Source organism: Tetrao urogallus (assembly GCF_951394365.1).
Source record: "Tetrao urogallus genome assembly, chromosome: 12".
Classification (NCBI taxonomy): domain Eukaryota; kingdom Metazoa; phylum Chordata; class Aves; order Galliformes; family Phasianidae; genus Tetrao; species Tetrao urogallus.
The window spans coordinates 12016909-12036706 of NC_136825.1; positions in this window are offsets into that span (position 1 = coordinate 12016909).

The window sequence follows — 19798 nt, forward strand, 5'->3', positions numbered from 1 at the left end:
AACTAATGTAAATCTAAATTCCCTGAGCTTGAAGCCATTTCACCTTGTTCTATCACCACAGACCCTGCAGCTCCCCTTTAGATACTGAAAGGCTGCTATCACCTCTTCTCCAGGCTGAAGAGCCCCAGCCTGTCCTCATAGGCGAGGTGTTCCATTCCATGGATCATTTTTGTGGCCCTACTCTGGACACATTCCAATAGGTCCACATCTCTCCTGTACTGAGAACTCCATATCTGGACACAGTACTCCAGAGGAGGTCTCACCAGTACAGACTCGAGGTGCAAGATCACTTCCCTCAACCTGCTGGCCACGCTGCTTTTGATGTGGCCCAGGATATGATTGGCTTTCTGGGCTGTAAGGGCATACTGCTGGCTCATGTTCAGCTTGCCATCCACCAGTACAACCAACTCTTTTTCAGCAAGGCAGTTCTCAATCCTTTCATCCCTCAATTTGTACTGCTAATGGGGGTTGCCTCAACCCAGGTGGAAGACCTTGCACTTGGACTTGTTGAATCCTCATGAGGTTCACCTGGGCCCACTGCTCAAGTCTGTCTATGCTCTGAATGGCATCCCATCCCTCTAGCGCGTTGACTGCACCCCATAGATTGGTGTCATCAGCAAACTTGCTGAGGGTGCACTCAACCCCACACTCAACGTCATTAATGAAGACATTAAAGAGTATTGGCCACAACATCTACCCCTGCAAGGAAGAGCAGTATGGGACTGTGGTCTGTCAGTCATACCAGACTACATAGTGTCCCAGTGATTTCCCTTACCTGCATGCCAGGAAGACAAAAAACTTCTCTAAGAGGGTCTGCTCAGCACAGTGGGCATTCAGTTCCCTGTAGAGAGGAATCACCTGCAACCAATAACCATCTGTTCTTCAGTGAAGCACCCTTAGTGCTGGAGAAAAGCTTTTCCTGGTCTGTTTCTGTCAGCACATCAATACTGAGCACGCTGTTACCTCTCAGAGAGGCCTTGCACACACAGGGCCTCACAGCAGTTGTACAGAGGCACCTGGTGGGCGCAGCAGGCAAGGAGGGCTTTTGTTGGCAGCTTTGAGCGCAGACTTGCCTCCATCCGCTCCTTTCCTTCGCATTCTTGCCTCCAGCCTTGCAATTTTTTTTTCCTCAACCCGATGTGATACAGGCTGCCTTAGGCTTATGCCTTTTTTTCTTTGAAATAACTTGTCTGTGCATGGATGAGCTGCAGTTTCCCTGCTCCTTTTTGTCCCCCTTGGCACTTTTTAATCTATATATTTCATCCTGCCGCCCGGCCACAAGGCAGAGCAGATCGCCTGCCTGCGCACGGCGCTGCTCGACTGCCGCCCCACGAAGGCAGCCGGAGGCTCGCGCACTCCGCGCAGCCGCCGCTCTGACCTGCGACGTGCTTGCATTTAGTCAGAGTTGCAACACCCTTCCAGACGGGGGCAGACAACCGAGGTCCCCCTCCGGGTGAATATCACGATAAAGTCTCTGTCCTTAGAGGGTGATAATCCCGCGCTTCTGACCGTGAACGCCCTGAACTCGGCGGGTGTTGAGCTGCTAAGGAACGCACCTCTCCCGCACACAGAGCGCTCGCCCCCACGCGCCCCGCACCGCCTTCCCCGCGGCTCCGCCCCCACCGCGTCAGCGCTACCGCAGCTGAGGGGCCGCTCGCAGCCTTCCCAACGGCTTTACCTTTCTGCCACAGCTCCCTCGCGACGAACTGCTGCAGAGCGGCCGATCCGCACCGAAGCCTTTGCAAATGGGGCCGGAGCAACCAAACGGCCCGCTGCCAAACCGCCCCGCGCGGGATCCAGCCTCCAGTGCGCGCGCCTCGATTAAAGCCTGCTAGGAGCCTCCCGAGCTCTTCAGCACTTCAAATCTCGAAGGTGCACAGAAGAGTTGATTGCGACTAGGGTCAAATGCTCGATGCTATTTTGTTCCTCGGGTTTTAGGCCAGCTACACTTCACATGCACTTATGTGTTGTGAAAAAAAAAAAGCATTTCCTGGGAGGTCATAATTGGAAAAGTCAGTGCACTCTGCACAGCCCTGCACTCCCACACCACCATTGCTTGCTGCTTTGTCCCACCTCAGTGAGCGCTTCCTAGGAGTTAAACAGAAGTGATAGCACCAGAACTGCTATCAAATATCCTAATTGGAGCCAGACTCCAAAAATTGTTATAATGTATAATTAGCGAGTGTCCATACAAAATTCAGCTACTGAGAGAGTTTTATGGTATATCCTTGCAAGTTTGTGTTCTTAAACATGGGGGGGGGAACCTATAAAAACATAGTATCATAGTCTTTTAAACCAGAGATGCTTTCTCTGAAATTGGAGTGCATGCAGGGAAAGGAACATTTTGAAGTCTGAGAAAAAACAGATCCGCAGTTGAGAGCAGTTGGGCACATCTCTCCATGCAGTAGTGCTGCAGAACAGCAAAAGGACCGAGGCTCCAACCCAAAGAGTTCGCCAGGGCCCAGCTGCTACATGAGGCAGGAGGATCCACTCCCGCAGTACAGAAACATGTCCAGGAAGTGCAAGGATCAAACTCTGCTTTCAGTACCAAATTGCTCTGTTGGCTTCTGTGGGGAGATGTTAATCCACCACTGTCTATTTGTATTAAAGTACACTCATGTAGTGTTAAGGTTCACAGTTAAAATTAACATACAAGTCTAGAAATGGGGAAGTGTTGCTATAGCAACATTAAATTGCTTTGTATTTCATGCACTTGTACTTGGACATTGTTTCTGTTTTGTGATGCTAGGAGATACTGCCAGTTTAGTGAGTACTTGAGAAAACAGTAGCTTTCAAGTCAAAACACCAACAAAGACAGCTGATACACATGTATTGTATTATATAAACATGCTCTTTTTCTTTTCATATATATTTGACTTAATTTGTGTCTCTATACAGTGCATTATTATAAACTGTGTTCAAAGAAATCAAACCCAGAGCTGTGCAAAATCCTGCATGCCGGTTGCACACATCAGTGTTGTATTCAGCACACGTGAACAGAATGTCAGACAACACAAACTCTTCCTGGTTTCTAAGTGCTACTCAGTGAAAAAGCAATAATTATCAACACACTGATTTTTAGAGGGAATGGACTCAAGTTGCACCAGGAGAGGTTCAGGTTGGGCGTTAGTAGGAATTTCATCTCTAAGAGTGGTCAGGCGCTGGAATGGGCTGCCCAGGGAGGTGTTTGAATCAACATCCCTGGAAGCATTAAAGAAACATTCAGATGCTGTACTGAGCAGCATGGTTTAGTGGGGAAATATTAGTGGCAGGTGAGGACTTGAACTGGGTGATCCTGGAGGTTTTCTCCAGCTTTGGTGACTCTGTGGTTCTATTACTCTCATATACATGCAGCATGTGTGCATTTCAGTGTAAGCTCTAGTGTAGCTGGACAAACAACAATTTGAAGGTTATCATCTCACATAAAAGTGAAGAGAGCTATCTTTAGAAGGAATTGCTTAAAGCCAGTCGTGTTTGTGTTTTGTCCTCAGTTAGATGCAGGTTTTGTAAGCTTTTAGAAAGGAAGCTTTATACCAGAGTGCCTTCTAGTGGCTATGGAACTACAAATCTTAGCCTGAAATAGAAATCATAGCATTTACCAGATAATTATTCAGTAAACAAATCCACACAAAAATATGTTTATAGATATATAACATATATAGAAATATTTTATGCTAGTCAATGAGTCAGCTTTGTATAGCAATGCTGTTTTATAAACAGAAGCATAATTTAAGGATTACAAGAGGTTACTTACCGCATGAGTAAGTAAGAAAGCAATGGACAAATACACAGTTTAGCTTTAGGAATATACTGCGTTTGGATTTCAAGTTTATGTCAGGTGTGAAGAATTAGCAACATCACAAGTTAATTTCATTGAACAATGCCATTAGTAGTACTTATCAGAATGATTTTAACTATAATAGCCACTTATCAAAAGTTTATGCAATACTGAACCATTAAAAAAAAAAAAAAAAAGCACAAGTTTATACTGGTTCATCTTAACAGCTTTCAGGCACCTACTCCACAGCAGCTAAAGACCACTGCCTGCTTGGAAGAGACTGCAGACCTAGAATCAGACCAGCACTGAAACAAGGCACAGTAAGTACTTTCAAACCTCCTCAGGCATGGCAAGCACTACCAACCCAATAATCAGCTTTGAGTCTACAGAATTATTACAAACAGACCATCTTACAAAGTTACAGGAAGGAATGGAAGCTACTAGTGAAGGTAGGGATGGAGGAGCAGACATGTTGTTTGCCTTAACCACCAGCTTAGCACTGTATTCATTGAAGTCACTTCATCAAATGGCCCTTTTCTCTTCTGAAAGTCTAACAGACCAGTTCGGTATTGGGAACTGTCCTACTCAAGGGAAAATGAAAGAGGTGATGCACTGAAAGGAGGCTAAACTCACCTACTAAAGATTTTGTACACATTTATGAAGAGATGCATAATGCTTACAGAAGACCTTAGTTAGGAAAGATTGGAAAGCTAGGAAAACCAATGGCAAATTAACAGAAGTTACAGATGATTAACAAGCCGTGATTTCCAAAACCACTTCTGTGACCAGCACCCAACAAACACGCACACGTCACTGCTAATTACCTACATCCAAAAGTAAACACTGCTGGTAACATAACTCCCAATGGAGACTTCTCAGGACAGTGTTATACCACAGAATTGGTTTCTCGCACATAATCCTGCAATTAACTTATTTACATTTGCCAAAACACATTACAAAAAGCTCTAGTAATTCATGGAATTATGCACACAAATAAAACCCGAGAATTACAAGCACCAGCCAAAGCATTAACTGTTAGAGAGCCCTCAGGCAACCTCCAAGCAAACCACCCAGCAGACAGAATACCCTTTTTCCCAGGTGGTCCCCTCAGGAGGCTCATGCCAGCATCATGGGCATGCAGCTGCTGCCACATCCTGGGAGCACATTGGTGCTGCTGCACCTGCACCACTGCTGTGATACAGACTGCTCAAGTCTGCCAGGACAGATCCATACCTGTCCTGACACTAAGAGCTGATGCTAAGAGCTCCTGTGGGATTTAGCGGCAGCTCCCATGTGTGCCCAAAGCTGCAGCTGTGGCCTGACAGTGGAGAGGCCACCACATCATCCATAAGACTGCCATAAAGCAGTGTGCCATGCTGAATATGTACACAAAGTCCTGAGAAATATCTAATACATAGCCACACCTGCAATTCCCTTCTCACTACTCCAAGCCACTCAACAGGAGAATAACCATTTAACTTCCCCATATTAACACACATACCGGTGTTTCCAGAGCCCTTCTAGGTAGCAGAATAATACCAAAAGGAGTTTTTTTTTTTTTTTTTTTTTTAACTGCAAGTGAACACTAGAGTAAAAAGAGAGTAATTAATCCTCTTTCAGTTTCTTCTTTCTATTTCTTTGTAAACTCCCCTTTTCTGTCACCCCAAAATATTACTGAATCAGATCTCAAAAGCTGTACATAAACCAAAAGAAAAAGCCTTCAATGTTCTCCTTAGGTGGATAACATACAAATGAGTGTAGGTTCAACCTGAATTTACTTCAGCTAGTGAACAGGAACAAGAAAGGTTGATATTGTTCTATAGTTTGCAAAAATGTGAACAGTAGAGTACAGCGGAGTAGAAGTAATCTTCTTACAGATGCTTTATGCCAACTTGGTGATACCTCACACTGTGGTTCTGTGGCCCCTGGCACTGTCTGGGTATTTAAATACATCTGACAACAAATCACACAAATTCACATCAATTTCAATAGCTTACTATGTGATTCTCCTTAATCTCAATACCAGGTAGCATTCCTATTCTTAAAAGAAATACTTTGTGCAAATGGAGTTCAGATCCTGGATTTCGCACATGCATTTTGCTGTAAGCTGCATTACTTCTTTCAACTCAAACAGCCCATATGGGAAGGTTCTTCCAATTAAGAAGAAAACAATAGTTAAAGCATAAATTCTCTTCATCTTTAGTCACAGAGTATGTAAAATTTGTTTTTAAGTTCTGCAGAATTCAAACAGTAGGGTGCAGTTTCACTCACTATTCTAAGCTCACCTTTCAAGCCAAATCTCCATTTAAAATTATCTTCAGTTTTCTCTCTAGGCTACAAGACAAATGTTTCTGCAAATGGATCACTGCCTGATTTGTGGCTTCTGAATGTTACCTCATGGAACACATACATATACATATACACAGAAAGCTAAAACACTTCTGCTAAATCCAAACATTTGCAGTGCTTGCCTGATAATAAAACAATATTGTGCTATGATTGCCTAGCTTTTTCTTTTTTATTATTTGCTACACCTGGAATATTAGCCCTACCTGCAATGCTCCAAACATACTGAAGACAATTGCTTATAAGAGCTCACAAGCAAATTGTTGTAAGATGTTACACTTCCAACAGAGGGCTACTGCAACATGATGGAAAGTGCAGTAATGACAGCAGAGCAGCAAGATCCCAGGTTTCAGCAAGTGAGAGTTTGCACAAATGCAACAGCCATGGGCACAGAAATAACAGAAAGAAGCTGCTTACCTTCAGGAGACCTTGGGCACACAGGGATCATCAGCAAGATCCCCTCACCTCCACTGCCAACCCTTAAATGAGGTCTGGGAAGGGTGGATCCTGGCTCCACCCCTTCCAATCACTCAGGTGCACTGCATGCCCCTAATCTTCCCTGGGTTGGCCCTGCCTTCCCACCAGGTGCTCAATCACTGCTTCAGACCATGACCTAGCATTTCCAATACAGGTTACTAAGAAAATAATCTCCTGGAGTGATGCCTTCTCATTGTTTTAGCCTGAGCCTTCTACTGCTTCTTAAATCTTGATACTAACATGGCTGGCAGTTCCTTGTGGGTTTAATCTATACTGTTACAACTCCCATAAAAATAATTATAGGAAAGAAAAAAAACAACCTGTTCTAAATTAACTGTGCCCACCAAGTACATTTGGCACAAAGCTTACAGATTAGCACTATCTGGTATAATTCAGAACCAGACTTAGGCATTCTCACTCCTGAAGTCTTCCAGACTGAGATTTCTGGCACCTCTCTGACTGCCTCTCATCTCCTTTCTATAAGAAAGCCTTCACTTGTCAGGTTCTTAAGCATGTGAAAGAAAGCTGTACCTTCACATCCAGTTATACTGCTGCAGCTGCTGGAGAGAAGCAGATAAAGCACCACCATGCAGCAGAAGTGCATCAGAACCAGGTTAAGAACTTCCTTTGGGTTTGTGATCTGCTAGGAGCAGAAACATTTGCTAGGAAATGTTAAGTAAAAGAAAACAAAAGAGATACAAAAGAGGTGTGGAACACTGGAATGACTACTGAGTCATTACAAACTCTTAAGGTAGGACACAATCTTTTTCACAACTACATTCCAGTACATTAAAAAAAAAAAAAAAAGACCAATGGATTAATTATTAACCCACAAGACATCCAAAAATACTTCTTGTTTTGTTTTGAACATGGGCTTCCTTCTGCTTCCCAGGAAAATTCATAGTCAAACAAAACATTGTCAGCATAAGTGAACAAACGAATAGAAACTGCATAGCTTACCATAATAAAAACACCAAGGTTATGTATTACATGAACTGTTTACCTAAGCAGGTGGATGCAAAGGACTAATTAACAGGATATTTTAAAAACAAACAGTAGCTTTGTTATGCTGATTCATTCTCGCTAAATAGATTGTTAAGTATTGATGAGTATCTCACTAGCTGTTGGATGCATAATGGTAAACACCTGTGAAATTCCACACATGCGCAAGTCTACGAGTTTATTAAACATTCATTTGCTTGCCTTCTTTCTCCGCCAGTGGCTCGCAGACTTCAGACTGCATCTATTTAAACCCCCCAAAGATATTCCTGGATACAGGCATTAAAGGTATGAATTGAAGCCAACACTGGGGGAAAAGGAGTACGTTTTGATTTCTAACGTTCCCACGTTATGGGAATACTCCATAATTACTGAAACATCACAGAAGGATTATTCAAACAACATTAATCAGTACAATATTTGTCAATGCCTCCAGAATAAATTCCCTTGTTTAGCTATAAAACAATCTGTATATGAAGATTTTAGTCCAGTTTTGGGAAATATTCTCACTCCCAATTCATTCTTCAGATATAACATACTTCAGAACAACAAGAAATTTATTAGCTTTTAAGTCTACACAGGTGTCTTAAATGTTTGGCAGCTACTATGTTTTTCAGAAAGCTTTCAATTCACTACAAGTTCTAAGTCAGCAGATAAATGGGTATTTAATTTGAGTGATAAGATACTTGATAGTCCACTGTCTTTTGGAGACAATGTGGTGTTAAGAATGCACTGAAACAAACACCATGCCTGAACTTAGCTGAGCTCGTATCACTAAGAGAGAGCATCCATGACAGCCATCACTTCAGTAATGCACCGTGTGTTTGCACCAAACTGAGGGGAAAAGCTTTTTTCAAACTGGTCGTGCAGGGATGATTTAGGTCCAATGACATTTTATTTCCTTTGGAATTTGGACAGGAATATTAGTTTAACTGTCCAAGTAGAAAGTGCATTACATCACTGTAAAATTTGGGTGAAGTCTTAAACATCTTCCTAAGCTATTTGTCAAAGCATTTTGATTACTGCCTACCACCTGCAAGAAAGTACTGTTGCACACTGAAATGCAGCTGCAGCATCCAGTTACTTGCAGGGGTGCCAGCCTTTTTGGCTGTCACTGTATCAACTATTACTATGCTGCACACATGCCACACACACTGCACACTTGGTATTGTAATTTAACTCCCATGCACTGCATGAATATCATTTTCAAACAGTATTTGCATGTGACAAGAGTTCTAAGAAGCAAGAACTCACAAGCCAGCAACTGTTCCTCAGAACACACACATTATACTGTGGAGGACAACAACAGTTCAGAAACCAAGAATACATCAAAGATTATTATACCATCTGGTATTTTTAGAAATATTCATATTTAAAACCAACACCCCCAAAATCTTACATAGCATTCCTTTTCCTAGCATAGCCTGCTGGCCTAGCAGCAAAATGCCAACAGTAATACTCTTTCTTGCTAACGGTTTAGACTTTATAACTGGAAAAGCATCCCTGCTGAGAGAAGAGAATATGACAGATGGCATGAGATATTGCAGTAATCTTACTGACAAAGCACTAGGCACGTGAAGAAAGCTCAAAATCTATTCACATTTCCCAGTTAAACATGGAAGCTTGATAGTAAAGTTATTCAGAAAGAAGTTATCTACAGCTCTGAAAACACAGGTGTGACTTCTTTTGCTTCTGCTTTCCTAATGAAGATGTACAACTTCCACTTGGAAATAAACAAAATTTACAACTTGTCTTCCTAGGAAAAGATTAAGAGGCCCACAGCCAAGCTTTGGAGCACTGTAAGGGAAGGTTATTTAAGGTATTGAAATTGGCAGCCATTTGGGATTTAATACAGGCAAACACTTCAAATAATTGGTCTATTTAAACTAGTACTAAGAAATCCATACACTTCTGCTGACAAATTTGTATTCTGTTTAAAGAGACAAGTAAATGGGTCACTATATTTATCTCACTTTTTTGTTAAGACATTAATTGTTTATGGATAATCAAATGTTCACAGATGACTCACTCTTCTGTCAGGTATCAATACCAAATGCTCTTATCCAGCAAATGGGGACTGACTAAAGGATGACTTTGTCTGATCCCAATTCTTCTACAATCCTTTCATGTGACGTTGGGAAAGCCATTCTACCTCGTTGTTTATGATTTGCTGTTTACTTCTACTCCATTTTGTCAGTCTCATCTATAATCAATAGAGAAATTAGAGATCAAACTGTGACACAAAAAATAAAAACCTTGGAAGAAAGACACATAAATTACTATGGAAAGACAATAAATCAGCAAACAACTGGCATGCTAACAGCACTAGTTGATACCTTAAGCAAAAGTCTCCACTGCAGCACATCAGGAAGAAAAATATATAAACCTTTATAGAATCCACAAAGTAAAAAACTAGACATCAGCACTACAAAAAGGATTTTACCTCAGAATTGTCTAATTCTAATTCTTACATACTTTTTTTTTTGTTTAAATATACAAGTGGTGAAGGTTAAATTTCTGATGTTATTCTTGCATGTCCTTGTACAGCTGAGGTACTATTCTGGTTATCAACCAACTATGATATACCACTGCTACACTACCAGAGCTATAAGAAAATTTATTGTTTAAAAGAGAAATGCAGTCAGTGTAAAAGAAGCTTAACAGCCCAGAAATAATTACTGCATTGACCATCAGCTGTTACTCATATAACCCCATACACTCAGGTTAAGTAATGGTCATTGTTCTTCCATTGATTGAAAGACAATTCTAAGTTTCTCCCTAGCGTAGTTCCTGAGAGGAACGTACCAACACTTCTGCATGCAGTGTGCTACAGACTTTCTGATCGTGTGTACTGTCTATAACACAGTTTTAAGAAACTACTTTTTAAGGACACGAGTCTCTGGAGATGCAGATCACACACATGGGAATTACAGACACATTACTGCAATTAACTGAAAAAGAGAAAATAACAAATACAAGGTCTATAATCAAAGAAAAATATTTTCCTATTTACAGCAGTATGGTTGATAGCTTGATTACAGAAACGTGACTGTTAAAGAAAGATTTAAAATATGGGAATAATAAGAATATTCATCAAAATGCAAATACAAAGGGTATTTTTCAAAATGAATAATGGTAAACATGAAAAAGAAGCAAGCAGCCAGAAGAAAAAAAAGAGGGTCGTTAAGGAACATGAATGCACTAATAGTGACAGATGATGCTGGTATTGCTGAAGGCCTGAATAAGTTATTTGCCTTAACATTCATGAAAGAATTTGGAGCACATCCTTGAGACTAAAATATATTTTCACTGGGAAAGTAACATGGTGAATGAAATATGAGACAGATGTTTATTATTCCAGAGCTCAAGGAATCATTCAGTAATTAAAGCAACTGAAAACTGACATAGCATCAGAATGCAAGAAGAAATAAAACCTGAAAAGTAAAAGACTTTCACTTTGATTTCCAAGAGCTCATTGATAACAGGAGTAGGGAGAGAGAGAAATTCCCAGTGCCTATTTCTCAGTTTCTGTAAAGACCTGTCCATGTGAGACATGCTTAAGTCACAGAAAGGCTTAGCCTATTTTTTATTAAAATGCCTCCGAATGGTAGTGAAAAAATCCTGTCTCCTGATTAGCAAAAAGATAACAACAGTATATTCTCTTTAGTCTTCTATGAAGCCATGGTATCCAGCAATATGGCAACAATAGACAATAAGCCCATGAAAACTGATCGAGCAGCATATATTAAAATGTGTTGAAGTTAATTCTCTAATATACACTTTAGAGAGTCTAGTAACAATTGACATCAGTAAAATAAGCCACTTATCTCATACAGCAAGATATTACCCTGTCACTAAAAAAATACAGTGTATAATTTTAAGAAAGATGTGTAAGATCCTACGGTTTGTTCTAAGGTCCTAGAGGAAAGGTTGTTCTTTACTAGCTCTAAACAATAACACAAGAATATTCATGAAATAGGTTGTTTTGGACAATACTGACAGCAAAATACTATGGTAACTGAAATAAAGTTCCTTAAAGAAAGAACTATACCAATAACTAGCACCGCAATAACAAATTCACAATGGAGAATTTCAAATTCTGTGTAATTAATTAAAAGATCCTAATGTCAAAAATAAGGATTTATTTATTTATTTATTTTTGTGTCACGTAGTAATTAAGCTGGGATTTGAATTGTCCAAGTTACCCCAAATCCCTATGCGGACGCCATTACAAAGACAAGATAGATTTCTCAACTTCAAAAGTGCTCTACGAAACCTTGCACAACAGTATTCTTCGTGTACATTTCTGCTAGGAGAATGACAAAACACAAAGAGTAAATAGCACAAAAGTCTGCAACAGATAATATGACAATTTAAGTACATCAGGTAGAGGAAAAAATCTGAAAGGACAAATGTGCTTGTTTGAACAATGTATACTTGAAAAGAATAAGGACAGTGAATAAATCAATTGGTCTATGGAACTTACACCTTTCCAACAGGAAACATGCTACAACAGCAGAAAAAAGAAACACTAGGAGAGGACTGGAAGCAGCCCAATCAGAAACAAAATGGCCGAGATGCTGGCTAGGAGTTCCTCACCTGGAAGCATGGAGTACAAGACAACAGCTTTCACTATTCGTATTCCATTGAGAAATATTATAAACCTCATTAATCTAACTCCAGTGAATTGGCTTTAGGACAGAATAGATAAATTGTCATAATCACAAGATGAATTTTAGGCAAACACTATGTTTTGTACAGAGGAAGAAAATTACACTTCTTTCTATGTCTGAGCAAGGTCTGTCAGGAAGCATCGTTCAACTGCCAGTCTTCTGAATCTCAGTGATGATTCAACTAGGTACTTATTTAAATTTAACCTGCACAGAAGAAAGCAAGTATCTGTGTTCATCGTGCTCTTCTCTTTAATTCGTAGGCAGTTTTCAGGCAACAAGGCTCATCCGATTTTCTTGTCCATAATTACCAGTGTAATGGGATCACTGGTGGATGTTCCCCAGCAGCTTTGCAAAGACCTTTCTCATGCTGAGAACTAGCAGTTGTTAGAAACTGTTTTCCAGGACGAAGATTCAGTGCAAATCTGCAAAGGATGTAGTTATCTCTCACTTGAAGACCTTTCTTCCATTAGAACTTGTCCTACGCAGACACTTCACTAGTATTCTTTTCAGTAGAAGAACTACTTCAGTTAGAGACATTTTCTCTGAGCACTGTGCTGGTATGGCTGTCACATCCATGCAGTAACTTGAAAGATCCAATTGTATTTTCATATACAAAATCGTCTAGCTTGACAGGACACTGTACTTTTTATGTTTCACCCACATTTCCTGTTGTTTCCACCTTGATCTAGAGCGCACTTCTAAAAATAATTTTAAGTTTTGTGTTACAAGAGGGAAGGAGGACAAAAAAATATTTGTGCTTATGACATAATCTTACAGCCTTGCACACAAAAATGACTGATGTAACTTAGAGGAATGGGGAAGCAGTATAGTAGAGCACTGAGATAAGCGCTTTACACAAGTGGAACATGCTGCATCTCCCAGAGGACTGATTTATATGAGTTAAATTGTTTGCATGGAGATGTTACACGAGGATGTTTCCTCTCTGAAACAAAACACAATGAAATACAAAGCTTTTCCCATTGCGAGCTAACAAATTTAAATCAGCCTCCTTTGCCTGTCGCTGTGGTAACCAGCTGCAGGAAGGGCTATGCAGAAATTTCAGGAAAAAACTGTATGAGTTGTTTACATAATCATAGATCTCCATATGAACAAAAATAACTCACTGTATCACAGGAGAGATGTGCTTTACTGGCTGCATTAGCAGAACAGATGTAATACATGACTGATATTAATAAAGCAAGAGACTGACTGTTCACCATGAATTTTTAAGTTATGACACCTTGTTACTCACTGTACTGATGGAGACATGAAACAGCATTCTGCCCACAGAACCAGCACTGAAGCACATCAATCAGCATTAAATTCATCCTGAATTTTGTTTATTATTATATATTTACCAGTAAGGATAATAACTGTAATTTTGGAAAATAACTGTAGAGTTCAGAGACAATACAAGTCCTGGTAAAGGAGCAGCATCTAAGAAACACAAACAAGGAAAGTCATAACAACTATTTGCCTACAACTGAAATGGAGTTTTAACAGTTTTGTAAAAGGTTTAAAATAATGCACGTTACAGAGAAAATGTATCTAATGAGAGCCCTCGTTTCAGGAAAGCTTTTGTTGTTTGTTTGTTTTTAACCTGTAGTACTGGCTGAAGTACTTCAGAATAAAATTTAGAACAGAGAATAACACATATTAGGCTAAACTACAGAAATACTAACAGATTTGGTAAAAAGTTAGAGAGCACTTTTCAAAACAGCTTTTGGGGCACTTCACACTCCTATTTTATTTCTCTGTACATTTCATGTCATGAACTTTTTTTTCCAACTACGTAGTGACACACCTTCCAGGTAAACACCCCACTGAATGTTGTGCCATTTCATTACTTGTATCTCTTTTAAAGCTATCATACCTGTGCACAGGTCCCAAGGTCGTCTTGCTGCTCTGCTTAGCAAGAACATGAACTCTTCACAGATCCCTACTTGAAACTGGAGTTGTTCACCTCCTAAGCCCAACTTTCACTGAGAAACAAAATAGCACGCATCATTTATGCCTACACTGAAAGATGCAAAGCAGTCTGCTTTCAGCTGATTAGATTTTTCCTTATTTGTTTATTATTCCAGCCTGAATTGCCTATCTCTTCAGTGAGGTGCTAAGGAAATTGTGCTAAAACCCGTTTTCCCATGTTTCATTTGAAAGGAGAAGTCTATTCTGTGTGTTTCCAATGGATTTTTATCTACTAGAACTGGAGACCAAAAATCAAAGTTTTTCATGGAACTTTCATTTCCTAAAAATAAACTAACAAAAATACTTGACAAAATCATTATGGTAAATATTTTAGAACTAATGTGTTGTGACAAGTTTGTTGCTTTAAGATGGAAAACACTTTGTACCTGGTACAGCATTCGCAATAGAGCTGTGGTGGGTCCTGACTGCCTGACAGCTGGGGTTCCCGGGCTGCAGTTCTGAGGCAGTTTCCCTGCAAGTGCTGCCAGCGCTGTCTCCATGGCAGCATTTTGTGCTGCAGGGAACTCATTTCCAGCAGTGCACGACTGAGACAAGACTTTGCTGCACACTCTTGATAGTGGTAAGTTAAAGCAATGCTAAGTAGCACAGGGTCATTTGTACAAGCCATCCTACCTTACAGTGTGCAACAGCTGACAGTGCCTGTCTCTTGATTAAAACTGCCCCGTCTCTCACTGTAACAAAACAAAGGATACTGAAAAGCACATTCTTCTGCCAGTACCCTACCCCTCTTCTTCCTCCTTACCTTCTATGGGGATGTTTCCAGTGCCCTGCTTTATGTACTTTGAAATGATGGCCTAGAAATTGATCTGACCTACTTTGGAAAAATAAATTTAAGCTACAATAATGTTAAAATTACTTTTTTTTTTTTTTTTTTTTTTTTTTTAAGTGTTTTTAAAATGAATAATAGGTGGGAAAGAAATAGTATTGATAAAGACTAGGAGCAGATACAAACAGAAAAGCAGAATTAGCAACACTATGCAAAGTTCTGTCATAATAGCATTATTACAATTGCAAAACTAAGAGAGTATGTTTCCTTACTGTAATACACAGCCTAACTTAAGCTGGCTATCCAACCCGTAACATTCTAAGAATCCCAACATTCCATGAAACATAATATAAAGCACATTCCAATAATGTTTTCTTCATTAGCTATTCTTGACATTAGGCTGGGAAGAGAAATGATGTATTTCATCATAATAAAGGTCCTTTCTACAGATTATCAGTCTCAGTGAGATTCCTATCACAACATTTTATTACTATAGCATACATTTATCAAAGTGAAAGATAACTTGCTCCACACCTTCCCTATAATTACCCCATAACATTAAAGTCATTTAAGACAAGATTTCCCACTATAATAGCAATACAGGAAAACTCTGTGTAGCACTACCAAAATAATTATCAGTTATTCAAATTACGCTCAGCAAAGGAAGAGAGATACATAGGATGTATAGGATGTTCAAACTTGAAAACAGGAAAGTAACACTCTCAAACAATAGCATTTACCATTCATTAAAATGCTGAAATTGCTTTGTCAGTAGGAATAAAAACACTTCATGTACTGAATGGTAAAAACAAAAATTCATGTTCACACTTTTGAGCAAATTCTTTATTGACTGGGAAGAAATAGCAATTTAAACAGTGGAAGAATCATTTACTTCAGCATTTCACTGTTCAGCAAACAGCTGCAGTAAGCCTGGTATAAGATGAAGAGCCAGTATAAGAACTACTATAATGGAGTGCCCATGTACAGATACCCAGGTATAACAACTTAAGTCTGGTTATTTCAGCTGCTTTCTGAAATTAATAATTTTAATTAAAATCATCAAGAACCTACCACCCACCACAAGTTACAGGCTTGTTTCATATCCAAAGACAAGGCAGAGCTTCACAGTTGAAAATCAATGTGGTGCTACAGGATACAACACCAAAAACAAAAACATGGTTGTCCACAAAAATCACCCTAAGAACAGAAATGGAGTGTAAGATGCATTGGAAGAGTACATACTTGATGTAATCATGTGTCGTGCAGCAAGTTCCTCCTTGATCAGGCAGCACGAAGTACTTTAAAGATCAAAAGAAAAGCAATAAGAAGTGGAAAAAAATACAATAATTCCTACCCTTCCATTTTAAGGCCAAAGTTTTCTGCGTTTCATCCCAATATATCAAACAAGTCTAAAAAGAATGTACTTAAAGAGAACTCTTATCAGGAGTCCCGTCCACCCCCAGAGTCAAATATCAACACTCAGAGGCAAGGAAAGGATGGCACGCTCTCCTAGGCTGCTTTGTAATCCAAGATCAGGGCTTGCAATACCTTCCTCTTTTTCTGCATTTCTGCCTTGCTTTTGGTGCCTATTATCATGTACTCAGATGTATTGTCAACATCATACACTGCCTGCCTTGTAGAACCAACTGCCACTAAATCCACTGGATCCTGGACATTTTATTGCACCTTTCTTTATATTTGCTTTAAAAAAAAAAAAAAAAAAAAAAAAAAAAAAAAAAAAAAAAAAAGAGTTGAAGATTATTAGATTCTTACCATAACAAATACCACACAAACAAAATGCTTTTTTTTTTTTTTTTTTAATGACACAGCATGTAGCATTCAGAGTGAACATATGATTCAAAATGAAGAATTAAGGATTTAGTCTACCAGCTAAAGTATACCAAAAAACAAACAAAAAACCCTGAAGTAACAGCTTTCTCTTAAATTTAAAAGAATCTGTGGTGCTCAGTTAGCTCACATAGTTAGTAACTCAGCAGAGCAGCAGTAATCACCTTTGGATGCATTCCCACAGCTCCCTGCCTGTAGGAAAATAGAAGATGTATCACACAGACTCTCTCTCTCTCTCTCTCTCTCAGAACCTACTGGTTACTTCTACACACACGCACACGCACTCACACACACTCTACTGTTCCTGGTGGTGAATGACAGCTTAGATCCTTGCCCTGTTTTTTTTTTTTTTATTTTATATACAGTTAATATACAACTCTAACTTGATGCATTTATATTGCTCTTAGAAAACTAAAAACTTGATGAAGGAAAAAAAGCCAAGGGTCACAAGTAACTTCAAGACCAAATTTCCTTCAACACTTTCACATGGGCATGCTTAAAAACCATTCAGCTTATTACAAGCGGATACAATAAATTCAGTTTTGTTTCCTGGCCCACATTGCACAAGCTGTAGTTTCACTCAGGAGCACTCTGAGGCCTGCAGATATCTTCTGGTTCTGAGACAGCAGAGCAGCGTTAGTTGATTTTACTCACGTAAGAAAAATAAAATTCTTTTTGCCTTTTGTGCTGTATTATAATGCCTTAGAGAAGAACAGAATAGTGCTTCAGAGGGGAACTTTAGAGAGACAGCATCATCAATTCCAGCCTGCAGGAGTGCTTTACAAGAAAACCCTGTATTTGAAAGAGGGGAGAGCAGAGTGCAGAACTGGCTGTTGCCCAAGGACCTTGCGAAGCAGGAAGGCACAGCAGTGCTAAACAGGGCCAGAGGAAAACCGGACAGGAAATATCACAGGACATGCTGAACTGATTTTATTTTCTTATTGTGAAACATGAAAAATACTGTCTGAGTTAGTCAGGCAGCTCAGAGGACAGGTAGAGCAAAAATATTTGTGAAACAGAATTAAACATCACCTTCCAAAAGAGGTTTTGTCGCTTTCTTTTCCTTTCTGAGAGGAAAAAAAAAAACAACAAAACACTAAAAGAGAAGCACGAATCTGTGAAATCATCCTCCCTGTTCCACAGTACCATCTGAATGTGTGGCAGCCTATGGCCATACCCCTTACTGCAGACAGATCTATGCACTAACTGCTTCTGTGACGTATTCAATTCACTATTTGATCTACAACTGAAAGCTGGCAAGAAAGCGACAGCAAAGCCTTGAAAGAAGCACAAAAGAAGTGAATAAAGAAAGAGCATACTTGAGAAAATAAGCACATAATGTGCTAAAGACAGATGAAATTACTGGTTAGGATTACAGCTTGCAGAAACAACAGCCTGGACTGAAGATGCACGTGCTGAAGTAGAAAACAGTGGTAAGGCCAAACTCCACAAAAAGGGCATGGCTCAATTGGAAGTTTGGTCCTTCAAAGCTCTAATGTCATCAAGAATTAAACCGCAATTTTATAACAGAATTCCTGCATAAAATCTTATTTTTCACATGTTGCTTCCTCACCTGCTGACAACCCATACAGCAGCATACCACTGGCACATGGCACAGGAACAGACCAAAAAAAATGGTGATATTGAAAAGGAATATTTTAATTTCTGCCTTTATAAACTTTAAGCTGAACATAAAAAGGGAACTCAAAAGTTGTCAACAGAAGCCAGCTTTAAAATTAATTACAAGAGAAAGAAATGCTACCTACATATCACAAAGACAGCTCGCTACAAAACCACAAAATCAGTTTTTAGCTCTAGACCCTTAATTAGGATTGCACTCAGGAATTAAAAGTATAACATCAAAGCACTAAACATCACACATGACATGATAAATCCCATAAGATCACCACTGTCAGTACAAGTAGTGGGATTTCACTTGAGTTAGGTATTTTGTTACAGCCACTAAACTGCAAACATTTATTGTCTTGTGCATGTTAAGATGTTGTAATGGCATTCAGGCTCATTAAAACTCAAAAGCACAGTCCTGAAGTCAAGTTCACTGAGCAGAACAAAAACAGCACGGGGATAGGAAAGCTGCAATTAATGCTGCAGGTCATGTAAAAAAAAAAAAAAAAAAAAAAAAAAAAAAGCAGGAAAAAAATGCTTTTAAGTTACACTTTTCTCCTTTCTACCTATTGCTCACACTAAAGCAAGTCATAGGCTCAAGAGAATTTTGATTCCCACTGAAGTTTCAGAAGTGGGTGGAGTGAAAAACCTGGAGTAGACAACTCATCTCCACCTTAAGCAACACTCTACAGTGCAAGGGAAGGTATATACTTGCTAAGTTACTTGCAGAAGTTATTCCGAAATTCTCTTGCTGGCACCTTCCTTCTTCTCAACACCATCCTGTGTTTTTCAGCACCACCTTGAATCACTTGGGATTTTTTATTTTTTTTTTAAACATGTAGAACTGGTTTTGAACTGAAGTATGGAAATAAACTCCCAAAGGCAATATAAGCTTAAATAAGGTATTTGGATTTATATTTATAAGGAATGAGAAGCACTGAAAAGGCAGAGTCCTGGGGCAGGCAGTTCAGCCAAATTTCATCTCCAGTTAATTTGTAATGAATGGTGAGTCACTGAAATGCTTTTTTTTTTTTTTTTAACCAAATGCTCCATAGCTGTGTGCTGATGAGATCTCATGCAAAGCTCTTGGTTTTTTTCCTTTTCAGTTTTCCTTTTATTTCCAAGAGATCTGCTGCTATATGTGGCATAGGAGTTTCAAACATTTTAGAATAATGTGCTGAAAGATATAGTAGAATAACACTAACCATAGAAACATCTATTTTTATTTCTTATTCAGAGTTTTAGTTAGACACCATCCCTCCTTATGTCAAAGGTACACAGGCAGTGGCAGCTGCT